Consider the following 13683-nt stretch of genomic DNA (forward strand, 5'->3'; position numbering starts at 1 on the left):
TAGGGGTCTTTGGTATAAAATTTTTTGAAAAAACCCTCCCCTGAAAAATTACGCCCCTCCTAAAATTACAAAAAAAAATTGTTTTTCTTTTTTATCTTCCACGTACATCAAGCTAAAGAAACCAAACTTGGTGAACATTATCTGTCAATAAAACTACACTTTTTGAATTTTTTTCAACCCTGAACTATTTTTGTAAGGGGTTGAAATAATCAACCCCTATGACATTTTTTCTTATAATTTTTTTTTCGATAAAATTTTTTCCTTTTAAAAAATATGTCTAAAAAACCCCATTCATTTACTAACTTTTTGATCTCTTCAAGTTTCTTCGAAAAGTTAAGGATTTATGACAAAAAAAAAAAAATGTATTGTAATGTATTTTTAAAAAGATGAGCTGTTTAACGCGAGTGTATTTTGCCGAAAGATCTAGTGGCCTGTTCTTTACAATGGAATCCGTAGAAACAAATGTCAATGTCATTTATTGTTACTGTTTCTTACTATTTCACAAGTTTCATGATTTTGTGTAGAAAATATTAGTTAATAAACCGAAAATATGGTTAACTATTCGAATTTAGAAATGGCAGATATGCATTTTACATATGGGTATGCTAACGGTAATGCATTGGAAGCGCAAAGACTTTATGCTGAACAGTACCCAGAGCGTAGATTACCCCACCATACTACGTTCACAAATATTCACCAACGCTTGCGGGAACTTGGAAAATTTGAAAAGAGAAGTCATGACTGTGGCCGTAGCCGAGAAGTTAGAACTGAAGCTGTCGATGAAGCCGTACTTAATTTAATTGAGGAATCCCCAGAAACTAGTACCAGGAAAATAGCTCGTGTCCTAAATGTAAGCCATTCGGTAGTTTTTAGAATTTTAAAAGAACAACAGTTATATCCCTATCATCTCCAACGGGTGCAGTCGTTACTGATTCGAGATTTTTTACCACGTGTGGTTTTTTGTCAATGGCTTATTAATATGATCGGCCAAGCGCCGCAGTTCTTAAGAAATATTTTATTTACTGACGAGGCGAATTTCTCAAGAGACTGTATTAGAAATTTTCGTAACAATCATATTTGGGCTGAGGAAAATCCTCATGACTTTTTTGAAGGAAATCATCAGTATCAATTTTCATTAAATGTGTGGCTCGGAATTATCGACGATCATTTAATTGGTCCCTATTTTCTTCCACGACGATTAGATGGTGACTCATATTGTCATCTTCTCGAAGAATTACCTATTATTCTTGAAGAAGTTCCCATTCAAATTAGGCAACGTTTATGGTTTATGCACGACGGTGCACCAGCCCACTTTAGTATACGTGCAAGACGTCACTTGGATGAGGTGTATGCCAATCGATGGATAGGTCGAGGAGGATATGTAAATTGGCCAGCCCGCTCCCCTGACCTTAATCCTTTGGATTTTTGCATATGGGGATATCTGAAATCTTTGATCTACTCAAGGCCAGTTGAAGATATCAATGATTTGCGAAACCGCATTGTAGCAGGGTGTGAAACGATAAAAAATTCACCAGGAATATTTGAACGCATACGCAATTCTATGAGAACAAGAGTAGATGCTTGTATTGAAGCTGAAGGCAATCATTTTCAACATTTTTTGTAGATTGTATTGTCAATATCCGACAGATTTTTATTTTTTGTTACTGTTATAACATTATTCATCATTTGTTCACTTTTAGTCTAAGTTCCAAACTTCTTAGCCTAGTAGAATCATAGGTCAACTATTTGGTTGAGTGTTTTTTAATAAAATGTTATTTAATATGACAATAAATGACATTGACATTTGTTTCTACGGATTCCATTGTAAAGAACAGGCCACTAGATCTTTCGGCAAAATACACTCGCGTTAAACAGCTCATCTTTTTAAAAATACATTACAATACATTTATTTTTTTTTGTCATAAATCCTTAACTTTTCGAAGAAACTTGAAGAGATCAAAAAGTTAGTAAATGAATGGGGTTTTTTAGACATATTTTTTAAAAGGAAAAAATTTTATCGAAAAAAAAATTATAAGAAAAAATGTCATAGGGGTTGATTATTTCAACCCCTTACAAAAATAGTTCAGGGTTGAAAAAAATTCAAAAAGTGTAGTTTTATTGACAGATAATGTTCACCAAGTTTGGTTTCTTTAGCTTGATGTACGTGGAAGATAAAAAAGAAAAACAATTTTTTTTTGTAATTTTAGGAGGGGCGTAACTTTTCAGGGGAGGGTTTTTTCAAAAAATTTTATACCAAAGACCCCTATTAATTTTCATCGGAGAATCGCCCCTTGAATTTTTTCGGTGTTATTTAGATACACCCTGTATAACGGGTATTTAACCTGTATTTGAGTGAAAAAACCAGTTTTAGTTCAAATATCACAAATGTGTAAAATTATCAAAATGCTCAATATTGAGTGAAAATATACTTAGTAATGTTACTTAATTAATTCACTCCGTGCCTTTATTGCTTGTTACAGTGTAAGTTTCAAAAAATCATTCAGTTAATGGAAACGAGCAATAGTTGTAACTTGTTACTTTAATTGGATAAATTGCTACAATAAAACGACAACTTATTTTTGAAAATTTATTTAATTTCAACAAATTTTACAACTCACACTAATCAAGTACCATTATGTATGTCAGTAGCGGCAATAACTTTGCAATTGCATTGCATTGCATTTGATATCGCAATATTGTTGTGAATAGAATTCAAGGGTTATATCTCGCTGATACAACGCAGCGTACAACAAAGCCTGAATCCGTCTCAATACTTGAAAATATCCAATGGGTCAATCCAGCAGACCTGTAGAGAATTTCTCCAAACTGTTTTTTACTTACTTTAAATGCATGGAGATATTCTGGTAGTGTAAAAATTTGATTTCAAATATATTGGCATAATTTTGACACGTTTGGGGAGTTTTTCGTATTTTTTGAAGATACAGGGAAAGAGTAATGAAGAGGTTACACATACAGAGCGTTTTTTAGTGACGCCGAGCAACTTTTTCATTTGTGATTTTTTTTGTTGTTTATTAAACAGTAGCGTAAGCAATATTTATTTATAACTTTCAGTTTTCTAAATTTTCATAAAATCTTACTAGACAACATTCCAAGCTCCATACACAACTACAACAAAATATTGCCGCAAATAGTAATTAGCCCACTGAACAATGATCTAGATTACCACAGATATCACAGTAACAGAAATTGTCGATAAAAGCCCATACTGTATTACCCACAACTTGTAACAAGCGGCCTCGTTAGCAGTACGACGAACTATCCAACTTGGTTCTACTTCTTTACAAGCCTTTTGATAAATAAAAATATAAATAGTGGGCAACGGAAAAAAGTTATGTTGTGGTTTTATATTATCCCTGTATGAAAGAATTGTTCGCGGACAGAAAACCGTTTTGTGCTTGATACACAGTTTGGTCAATTTAATACCTACGTTCACTAGCAATTTTGTTGCTAAAGGCGTCGAATTTGAATAATTTTAACAGGTGGTCAGTGGAAGGGTACGTTTGAAGCGACCATCTCAAAATCTAGCACAGCGTAACATTGAACAGATGGCTGGCTATATTAGAGAAAGCAGAAAGCGAAATGATTCAGCTTTTAATTGCTTATTCTAATAAAACTCCTAACATTAGGCAAACGTTATAGTTCTGGTATAGTTTTTACCTCTATGTAAATTATTGGACATATTTTAGTTTTTCAGTAGACAATAAAACACGTGGAGGTATTTTTTCGATGTTTAAATACAGCAGCGTGATTCAGAATTTATCCAAAAAAATTTAAATGTGCAAATACAATTTTGTAAAAAAAACTTCTTACTTAAATGTAAACATTACCTTCTACTTGAACCTTCTCGGTGACTAGGTAAATAGCTTCTCGCTACTGTCTTTTTACCACTTGGTAAATGACAATAAGCCGTTTTATTAGTTAACGCTAATTACGTCTAATAAATTTGCAACACATTACCTGTTTATGAACGTTATTATTACGTTATGCTTCCATTTAACACCATTATTACCAATAATGCTTCAAGATGGGTTCATTTGATAGAAACAGATGCATTTATTTGAATTTCCTTAAGACGTAACTGTCAATGTTGTTCATAAAATAAATAAAAAATGTTACCCAAGAAAATTGGTGTCTATAACAACCAGAAAGGGGTATTTACAATTTAAAAAAGTACATTATTACTGAAAAATATTATGCATACCTAATCAACTTCCATTAGTAAAAATATACAATACAAACGACTAAAATTGTTATAATTGTTTAAATATCTGCTGTAAATTAAAAATATATACAGGGTGAGTCAGAAGAATCGCACCAAACTCTTGGAATGGATTGTGCATGTAAAAATAATAAGAAAAAACTCAAATGATATGCAATTTTCATTTGTTTTCAAGTTATGACGTACTTTTCAATAAAAAAAAATAATTTATTGATATTCTATTAATCATAGCGTTCCTTGATTAAATATTAAAAAAAACACTACCATTGACCTCTAAACGCTTTCTGCTTCGTCTATGAAGGGCGTTTGTAGCTCTCCTGATTGCTGCATGTTTTTATTTAAATGTTGTAGTATTGATGATACTTTGTACACTTCACTTTTGAACCAGCCCCATAAGCAGAAATCCAGTGCTGTGAGGTCAGGAGATCTTGGAGATAGGACCACCGCGGCCAATCCGACGCCACGGAAACCTCTCGTTCAAATGTAGCTTGACTGGAGCTTCTGCACAAAATGACTGTCAAATTTCGTACTTTTGACGTTAGAACATTAAAAATTTGCAATTATGCTATAACTAGAAAACAAATGAAAATCGTATAACAACTATTTGAGTTTTTTCTTATTATTTTGATGTATACAGGGTGTATTTAAATGGAATGGCACAAATGACGCCAGAGATTCCTTGAGTTGCTAATCTATGAAATTAAAAATATCTCCTCAAGCATACCTTTTTTGTTCAAAAAGACCAATATTTCATATTTTACTGAAAACTGCATATGGGGGTTGGTAAAAAGGTCACTACATATTCAGTGCATAACGTTGCCTGCAGAGGCCGCCTCGTCCTCGACACTCAAAAATCATTATTATATTATGTTTCACATCATTAAAAAAACCTCTCTTTTGAAAATTTGAAACATTTCTGACTAAAATTATAGAAATTATTAAGGAAAAACCACCCTGTATCAATTTTATTATGCGACTTGGTTAGGTTTATGTTAGGTTAAATCGTCTTATTTTCACCCAAGGAATCTGGTATAATTTGTGCCCCTCCATTTAAATACACCCTGTAGAATCCATTCCTGGAATTTAATGCGATTCTCCTGACTCACTCTATATAGTATATTTGAATAATAAGAAGAAAAAAATGTATAAACAGCAGTATATTAAATTACAGAAAGTTTTAGCAACAACTGTGAGAATATCAGTAGAATTTGGTGTCCCATACACTATAATGGTATTAATTTACCTATAGTTTTAACTTTTATTTTATTTCTTCGAAAATTTATGTATCGAAATCGATTTTTTTAATCATCTTTCTAACAAAATTTCAAGTAAAGTGTCTGACATACTTTCGGTTGCAACACGGGTTCAGTTTTTCTAGTAAATTAACAAAAATATTTTCTAACTACGTCACTGATGAAATATACTTATCTGTGACCCAACGCTTCTAATATCTATCTAACGAGATTGTCAATTTTAATGAATTTAATCGTATCTGTAAGATTCATATAAGCGGTAAAGGCACCCATACATGATCAGTTCTCATATGAACATTAAGTTTTGAACAAAATGTGATTTTAAGGGCAGTAATCGTATCTAGAAAATGTCATGTATACTATAAACTTTGTAGCATACATGAAATTCTTTATAGTATAAAGGGTTCCATACACGTCTAGTTGGAAAACATATTTCACATTGCCATAAAAATAAATTAGAACAGGTTCTACTACCTTTAATTACTTATAAATTTATTGAAGCTAGGAGTTTTCCAACAATATTTTCGCACCAGTATAAAAATTGTTAAATTCTTGATCGGTTCATGAATTGAAAAATTAATAAATGTAAAACTGATTTAACATGTTACAATATTTGTGTATTGGTAAAATGTAAAGCTATCACTTTTTAAAATAAAACTCAAAAATACCTACTTCACCAGAATACCAACTTGAAATTGTTTTTTGTTCAATCAAATAAAAGTCATAATTCGTTTTATAAACTCTTCTCTATGCGCAGCAGTCGAACTTATTAACCCCATAGGGGTTTGAAAAATTTGTAAAATCATTTCAAATTTTTAATAAAAAGTATTTGTTACTGTTTCCTTAAAGCACTGTGTTTAGTTCGTGAATCTCAGTGTCAATGGTTTAAGTGAACTACATAACACAGTGTTGTGTTTCCGTACAAATATGATCCCTCATCCTTGTATAATAGTAGTAAGCTAGTCATTCATGCTTAATTTTTGAAATTAATATTTAATTCATAGCAAAAGTTGGGTCTTAAGATAAAAAAACATTTGTTTAAATCATATCAATGATGTTTCTGTGATAAATCAAAAGAACTGACAATATTGTACTATTTAACCAAATTTTTTATTTACAAGTTGCTTTAATGTAACACAATGGTACTACTAAATATTAAAAACCCACCAAATTGACAGATAACTGTTTTTTTTTTGTCAATTTATTGAAGCTAAGAAATTTCCATATATTTTTGTATTATACGCACCAATTTATTTATTTATTGTGAAAAATATGGTAAATGTAAAACAGGTATACTTACTTTTTACAAAATTAATATTAAATTTTTTGACTACGCCAGTGATTTGGTGCAACTACACCAAAACCTCCAAACATTTAACAAAACTGATTATTTTAATAGAAGATTTAATACTTTCTACAAAATTTCAAGCAAACCGTAAAGGTTTCCACACATGCATTGTTAAATGAATACTAAGAATTAATTTTCTGACTACTCCACTGGTTCGGTGCATCCGTAGGCGAACGGTCGAACATCCATCTAACGAAATCGGCTTATTTCATGGACTTAATAGTTTCTACGCATGTAAAACCGTACGAACCAATGAAAAAATATTGGCCAAGGCCGGCCAAATGTTATTATCATAATTATTTTGAAATCTCCGTAATATCAACCTCTCTTATAGCGTTATTTAATTTTCGCTAATTAAAGTATTTAAATGTAAATATTTACTTCTAAGTATCGATAATTTATTTGAAAAACTCGTCTTATTCCACGTTGGGGAAGGTTAGGTTGATAAAAATGCGAATATTTATGCTGTTTTTATACTGTTTTTGTGAAAGACAATTAACATCGGGGTAATTAATTATTTTATCATCGTTAAAACTAATTACTGTTTGCTTTTCAAGGCAGCATTTGAATTAGAGACAATGAAACGGAATAAAGAGGAATGAAAATGAAAGAGATTTTATCATATGTATTACTTTTGTAAAATTGCGTGATTATGAAAATACGTACGATAAATAGCATACCGTTTTTGTTCCTAATCACAGTCATTAATAGACAATAAGAAAAAATGGTGAAGGAATAGGAAAAGTAAAGAAAAAATATTAAAAATAGAATGAAAATTATAAGTACTTAATAAAACAAAAATTAAAATCAGTATAAGTGAAGCTAGAATAAAAAAAAGACTGGTCAAATGGATTTCCCATTCCAGTGTCTTCATTACACACCAAAAATGTTAATCTGTGAAAAACAATACAAAAAAGCTGAAATAGTTTGACAAACAGATTTTCTGTTTGCTCTACTTCTATTTTGATTAGTGGTTTGAGGTCAGAAGTCTTAGGTATTTAAGTTTTTATATAATTTAGCGGATAATACTAATCCCATACAAATTCCTAACGTATGAACTCATTCTTAATTAGGAAAAGTTTCACATTTTCTGAAATTACTCTGGAGACTTTTGAAGTTGATTTGTACAATTTCTGTCACTGTCTTTGATTATAGTACTTGTTTTGCAAAAATATAGGATTTTATCCAGAAATATTTTTTTTTAAAAACAGTGTTAATCATCGATAGTTCGAAAAAGGTACTGGCTTAAAATATTTTCATTCTGTAGAGAATAAAAACTTGAAGATAATTCGGTTTTGGAATCAAATCAATGGGGTCAATTTTTTTTTCGAAATAACATTAGGATTTGCAACCACTGATAAAATTCCCTAAATACCCATACAGCATAAAAATGGTAATTTTTCTATTAAAAGTAGGTGTAACTGTTCACGTTAAATTAATCGAAAAAATACTTGGAATATGTAAAAATTGCTCGAATGTTTAAATACATATTTTCCAAAACGTAGTAAATTTTCCTGATAATTTGAACAAAAAAGGGTTTAGAAAATCGATTTTTAAAGCTTACAACCTAGCTTAGCTTTGTATTTAAATGGAATTTTGATTTATTGCCAGGGCCCTTTTGATTTTTACATTAAAAAATAGTCTTTTTTACCACTTTTTTTTATAAACATTTAGATTATTTCCAAAACCATGCATAATATTTAATTATAAAAAGTGTGATTGTATAAACACTTAAAAAACACATAAAAAAAAATGTTCCTTTGTCCTTTTGGATCCGAATTAGCCTTTTTTTTCAAAAAATCACAGAGCCTCTGTAAAAATCGAAAGGGCCTCTTTTTTATGTTTTTTGCAATAACTTTTAAACAGTTTATCCGATTTTAATCTATCAGGCGGCATTTTGTAGATTTTTTTATTACGCATATTTCGTTTGTTGAACACTTACTGTTCTAAATAGTTTTTCGACCTGAATTGTTTAAAAAAACAATGTTGCTAATGAAAAAAATTTACTCACGAAATGAGACACCTTTTCTACTACCTTTCCCTGCACATTTCAACAATAAAATAGCGGACGTCAATTCATCGATGTTCAAATATTATAACAATAGTGATTTGTAGTGATTCTTAAAAAATGGTCGTATCGAGATAAAAAAAAGGAGTTTATTTATTTTTAAGGGTCTACGAGCTCAGGAAATTTTTTTCGTTTAGACTGATGCATAGATCAATTAGCTTGATTATTCAGCTTTAGTTTGTTTTTTTTTTGGTACATCAATTTTTTGTTAAGATATCCGACTTTGAATAGAAAAGGATCCTTTTGTCTTTGGTCATCAATATCTCAGTAATTAATTACCGCACAGCAAATTTAAGAGCGGTTTTGAATACTTGAATAGAGCTTCTTTCATGTTTTTTAATGAAGAAAAATTTTTTTCATCATTAATATGAAAAAAGTGCAAAAAATGACTTATGTTTCTTTTAGAAAATCTACCGCTAAATTACAAATGTTGATGAAAAGACTAATGTTAAGAGTTTTTTGAACACCCTGTACAATACTTACTGACGACAAATATAATAATTTATAACTTCAAGGATCAAAAATTATTTTTTTATTGCTAATATTAAATTTCTACGCTATGCCTGCATTTTCACTAAAATTGAAATATCTCACAAACAGTAAGTCCTAGGTATGCAGAAGCTTTAATAAAATTCACCTATTTTTTACGGTGCTTTAAAAAATGCAGTAAAATACAAGGTGTCCATTTAAAAATACATAACTTTAATATGGTACGCTTTTCCTGGACACCCTGTATATGTGTATGTAAAATATGTTTAAATTGTAGCCGTAATCAACCTACACACCCACATAAACAGGTTTCTATAACATTTGCCGTTTGGTCCCTAGGCACCGAGGCGTTACTGGTGGCCCACCCTGTATAATAATAATCTTCATCACTCAAATATTTTTGAACGAAGAGGAAGCATTTCCGGAACATTTCTTCACAGACCTTTTTTCTTATTTTGACCACTCAAATTTTAAATTTGTACCAATTAACCCTGAACCACCCTGTATCATAAAAAAATAATTATTAATTATCCGCTTTTGTTTTTAAAGTTTATACTTTAAAACTATTTTAATTATTTTTGCTGAATGACAACCTCGTTTTCGACGGCTTCGACACTCACACGCTCCAACATTTTTGATCTAGTAAACTTGGTTTGCCAATATGACACAGATTCGTGCGCATAAATTCAGTAATGCCTGTATAAATACAGGACCGTTTATAGAAACCAATTTCCTTGAGCGTCTATGTACGTACCAAATACCGTTGCACAACATTGCCGGATTTAGACACCCGAGCAGTTTTCTATTTTCTCTCCGGTGTCGCTGTGTACCGTCGAGATCAAAATTAATTGCAACTAGTTGAGAAAATTATTAAATCTGTTAGAATCTTACTGAGGCTGTCTAGTACGGGAGATGCGTCTGAAATGAAGCACTTAACGCGTTGGCAAACAATCTGAACATGTATTTATATGGCGTTTATACAGGGTGTCCTATTTTAATCGATCACCCCAATAACTTTGAATAACCCCCCAATTGAAAAACTTCCATAGCAAAAGTTGTAAGATTTTAAGGGGGTCCTACGATAATGACCTTGGTTTTGACCCCCAGGAATCAAACTTAGGGGTCATTTAGAGGTCAACTTCAGTATTTCAAATAGAAATCCCATTTGTTTTATCCAGAAATACTTTCAAAGATGTATATTTGGCTCATATTGATGAATAGTGGCCCTCTCAAGCTTAATTTTTGTGACAAATTCCATTCAAACTATCGTGGTCATGATATATGGTCTAATTGTGTTTCTGACCTTGAACCCTGGGGTCAAATTTAGGGGTCATTTAAGGGTTAACTTTGGATTTGGTTTTTCTATACAAAGATGGGAAAAGCATAAAATATCACGCCACTGTAAACATAATAAGTTCATGTATAAAAAAAAAATTAAAACAAGCTTTTAGTGACGTCATTTTATTTTCGAATTCTTCTCAGCAAACCCATATCATGAGGCTGCATAAAATATAACTGATCCGCCATCTTTGGGAGTCCGCCATATTGGATTTAGAATGACATTACTTAGCTAACCATGCATTGTCATCCAAACTAAATGTGTATGCAAAACTTCAGCTCAATCGGTTGGGGATAACCGCAGTTGCAAGATTGGACCCATACTAACAAGGCAAGTTAATTAAAAGCTTGTAAAAAGTGTTCTATGTAACTGTATAAAAACACACAAGATGTTTCATTAATAACCAGAAGTATATTTATTTTGACACATTTGCGATGTGCATATTTGACATCAAAGTACAAACATATTGGAAATTATACTTCAAACATCACCACGGTAGTGTAGCATTTCTCGGCCAGACTTCCTATTCTGGTCCGGGTTCGATTCCTGACGTCGCGTCGGTACTGGCAATGTCGATGGATAATAGGTGTTTGTCCGCATTTTTTCAAATGTAGCCCCCCTCCGCACAGCCTTTGGCTTTGGATTTGAGGGTTGTCTCATTTCTGTGGTGTATTTTCTATGTTTTTTAAAAGTGTTGCACGACATTTACCCATCAATTTTTAATTGTTAATATAGTCTGTATGTGAATCCCAACCTATCTTAATGAACTTTTTGAACGCCATGCATATCTACATAGTTGGATTAACATCATAACATGTTTATAAAGAATGTTTGATAGGCAGTCGACTTAAGCCCGTTACACACATCCGGTGATGCAAGTTGCGGCACCGCTACGGTGATGGAATTCGCTGCACAGTACCGGATGTGTGTAAATATGGAATATGGATTACAAAGCCGAAATCTCGGTCCTGGACATTACTGTACATTCCGTAGATAAGATGTAATACTGCAAACACAGAGGTGACTTTTCTTTAACATTTTTAATCTTAGGTAATGCATAGACAACAAAATATTTAGAGTAAATGAAATTTTCAAATGCGGCTCGGAAAATATCGAAGAGTATAGTGGCGTATAATTTTAAATCGGCGTATTCAGATAGTGCACCCTATACAGAAATTTTAGCAAATTTAAATTAATTTGTCATTCGATTTTACTACTACAACTGTATGTCGTGGTTCAGTGGTTATCGTGGCGCTTACTGGAGTCTAGTTAGATCATAAAACCTGAAAATTTAAAAAAACTATTAGAATGACATAAATATTAGAATGATATCAAAAAAATAACTCGAAATAAGTGACGCTAAGTTGGCAAATTGCAAATAAGTGGCAACTTTACGAGTTTTTTAAAGCAGCTCGGGAATTCGCTTCTTTTGCATTAAATAGAGCTTATTTTTATGGTAATTAAAAAAAAAACACAATCACCTACGCCTTTGTTCCCAGGATAACTTTTTTTTATAACGTTAATTGTTAATTAACTATTTTTATTTTAAAGACAAAGGGTTAAACTTTTATTTTCATAAAGTTTTACATTGATAATTAATATAATAAACGCGATAGCAGCAGTAAAAGTTAACGATAATGAAATTAAAAATAAGCTCTATTTAATGCAAAAAGAGCAAATTCCCGAGCGGCTTTCCCCTGACTTTGGGACAATTTTTTTATAACGCTGTTTTGCAAATCCTACTTTTGCTAGTTTCACAAAGCAACTTAATTTCAACTTTTTGAAATTTTTCTTTTTCAGTACGTTACTTTGGATCAATTAGAACCTATATTTACGATATTAATTTCTAAAATTAACGTTTAGTAATTAAACAATTTGTTGCAAGATAACGAACGAAATTAATTAACAAATACCTGCCTTTGGCACACATGTTGGTCATTGGATTGACTGTCTTTTCCATAAGTTTCATCAACACCCATCATTTTTTACAATTATGTGCAATTTTCGAAAATTGACTTTTACGTATAACCTTTATTTTACAGTTACCAAATAGGTAAAATATGACTTTAGGTTAGGTTAGGTTAAATTGCGGGTAATTTAATTGCTTACAACGTAAAATAACTAATTTGCATGGGCAGTAGAAAAAAGTAAAAAAACACGTAATTCTTACAGTTATTTGCAATTTGCCAACTTAGCGTCACTCCTTGAGAGTTACTTTTTTCATTTGATCATTCTACATACCTTTTACCTTCATAAAGTATGTATAATAAAATGTCTACTAAGATATTTTTTAAGTTTTCAGGGTTTATAATCTAATTCGACTGTACTATAACTGTTCTTGAGCAATTGCAAGAAATTGAAAGAAACATTTCAGACAAAACACCGTAATTGTTTTGACGACCTATAGCTGCTCTGTTTCCATTCCATTCTTAATGGAACGCCCTGTATATAATAACATTTTTTAAAAACTGTGTTAAAAATTATTTAAAATTTTACTGAAAAACTCCAGTTTTTTTCACTAAAACAACTGTATGTGTATTGTGTGTATTCCTATAAAGAATCTATATATCTAAAATATTTAGTAGGTTCTTGGTAGTTTGTTAGTAATATACATACTTGATAAAATATTAAACCAAGAAAATAATGAATGTGTCACTAATTTTCAGGTTTGTTAACAAATTCTCCGATATCTCTAAACAATTTTTTTCTATCATAAATCTGAAAATACCAGGCAAAACAATTATGTAATGCAGAAGTAAAATGATACAATATTTGGCTGGACGATTTGTGAAGCTGGAATGTGTTTGTCAATATTGTTCGTCATTTGAGTATATAAGTTTTGTGATATTACATGGAAAATGTACTGAATTTTGTATACCCTATATTAAAACTTATAATGTAAATTATTTACGTTATAAAAAAGCTGTATTGGGAACAAAGAGGGGT

At 31.2% G+C, this 13683-nt stretch overlaps 1 protein-coding gene across 3 annotated transcripts in view; it reads left to right on the top strand.

The window, feature by feature from the left end:
* LOC108912610 (mushroom body large-type Kenyon cell-specific protein 1) overlaps positions 1 to 13683 on the top strand; it is a 248620-nt gene that overhangs the window by 159535 nt on the left and 75402 nt on the right. The gene's annotated exons all lie outside the window — the stretch shown is intronic.

This window comes from Anoplophora glabripennis, unplaced genomic scaffold (assembly GCF_000390285.2).
Source record: "Anoplophora glabripennis isolate ALB-LARVAE unplaced genomic scaffold, Agla_2.0 scaffold35, whole genome shotgun sequence".
Classification (NCBI taxonomy): domain Eukaryota; kingdom Metazoa; phylum Arthropoda; class Insecta; order Coleoptera; family Cerambycidae; genus Anoplophora; species Anoplophora glabripennis.